Here is a 2,460-nt window from a genome sequence, read left to right on the forward strand (position 1 = left end):
ACATTCCTGGCACATGGAATATTTCATCCTTAAAATGTATCAAAGTTAAACAAATTGTAAATACGGTGGATGAAGGTACTCTTTTTCTACTTATGGGTTTTTTCCCGCATTGGATTTTATCCAGAGAGGTTTTAATGAGGCCCGACACCATAATTTCTTTTCAAACAAAAAGTACCACTTCTTCTTTTAACTTTGTACTATTTATTTGATGATTATCATAGCATACATAAACTAACTTCAATACTAACATTCAAACTCAACATGTCATCACTAAATATCCAACTTTAAATTCAAAACTAGTATTGGCAAACTGAGATTATTATTCGGATTCAGTTCATAATTACAAATTGAAAGCTAGTATTAAGCAAACCGAGATTATTAATCAGATTTAGTTTATAACTACAAAATAAAACTATTTGACCATCTAAGTTGGTTCCTAACTACAATGTTGTTAGCATATCTTGAACAACGTCAAACATTTTTTTCTAGAATGGTCAAGCTTTCCCCCTCGCCCTCACCTAAGGCATCATCATCTACAAGCTTACCATGTACGACAACTTTCGTCACATCAAACTTTTCAGCATTCACTGCTAGCAGCTCATTCACCTCACCTACCAGCTCCTGAAGATGTGTAGTAAGTTTCTTCTTCTTGGACTCAAGATCCCTAACTTGATCCTCCAAATTCTTTCCCTGTTCTTTCACTTTCAAACTCAGCATCTTTCTTATTAACATTAGATATTAGCCTGGTCACTTCTTTTTCCTTCTCCTATAAAGCTTTGGTTAAGTCTTTCACTTTCAATTTCTCTGCTTTCTCCCTCTCCAGTACACATTCATGTGTCCTTCCTACAGATACAAGTCGAGCTCTAATTACCTGCAAATAGCCGACCACATCACCTAGTCAACTCACAAAAAAAGAAGAGAGAGAGAGAGAGAGAGAGAGAGAGAGAGACTATTATATAAATTTTATTAAAATACTAGTATATATTATTATATTTATAAATTTTATTTTAATATAAATACTATTATATATTTTTTATTAAAATTTTTTGCCTCTTCAAACATTTTTTCAAGTTCCGTCTGTACTCCTACATACTTTCATTCTCTATTAAATTAGTTTGTACTTGATGTAGAAAATTTGGAATCACATGGCTATTTTAGTCATTTCATATAATATTTTAGTCTTGTCCATGTGTATCCAAACATAATACTGGACATTACATTAGTGTCTTGTACATCGTATCCAAACACAATACACAAAGAATAATTTTTAGTGTCTCTGTCCTATTGTCTCTGTCTCAGTGTTATGTTCTCTCCTGTCTCTAAAAACAAACACAGACTAAGTGATTAAACCCTAATTCTTTAGTGAGTTAATCTCATCTAACTTAATCAACCGCCAATTCTTTAGTGAGTTAATCTCATCTAACTTAATCAACCGCCAATTCTTCAGTCACTTAATTTAAATTAGAAGATTAAGTCTAATTCTAGTTTTTGAGCCACACAAGCCCTAAGTTCCCAAAAATGAGACGTTATGTGTCACATATCGCGTTAAATCCAGATAGTTAGATAGTTGTGAGGAATTGATTTCAAGCTTTAATTCCAGTGATATAAATTTTCCAAGATTCAACAAGAATTTAAATAGAAAAGAGTTATCTTCCAATATACCCTAATTCCTAGGATGAAGAACGAATCCTTGAATGTAAATCAGTGCATTGATTAAGAGTAGAATGGCAATAGTATTAATCCATTAAAATAAACAAAACTCCTAACCATAATAATGCAGGTTTAGTTACTCATGGCTCAGAGAAAAACATTGAGTTCTAAAAAAAATGTAAATTGCAGAATGAGAAAGAAGAAGAGAAGAAAACCCGAATGGCTGAATCTTTTCTCCTTTTATATCTAATCATAATTTTTCTAAAATTAAAATTCTAAAAGCCTAAAAATTATATTTTCTAAATTTAAAACTTAAATTAAAAAACCAATGAAGTCTTCCGTGGAGTTGCTAGACACGGGCTTGGCGCTAAACACCACGCATTGGCGTTTAGCGCCACCAAACAGAATGCATCATTAAGGTTTCTGGACACCTGGCGCTAAACACCATGTAATGGCATTTAGCCCCACCTTCACAGAATTATGGCACGAGTTACAAGGCACCTGGCGCTAAATACCACATTTGACGTCAGCTTCACAAAATGCTTGCACACTTTACGAGGCTTGTGGCGCTAAACGCCGGGTAGTGGCGTTTAGTGCCAGCTTGACAGCAACTAATTTTCTTCTTTTTTATTCTGCACAAACTCTATCAAACTCGTCAAAAATTTGCCTATAATAAAAAAAATAGCAACACAACTCAAAGTAGCATTCATGGTGGTTTAAAACACAAAAATCTTATAAAAACTCAGCAAATCTACATCTAAATCACTGAGAAAAGATAAGAAAGATGTTCACGCATCACAACACCAAACT

Source organism: Arachis stenosperma, chromosome 2 (genome assembly GCF_014773155.1).
Source record: "Arachis stenosperma cultivar V10309 chromosome 2, arast.V10309.gnm1.PFL2, whole genome shotgun sequence".
NCBI lineage: Eukaryota > Viridiplantae > Streptophyta > Magnoliopsida > Fabales > Fabaceae > Arachis > Arachis stenosperma.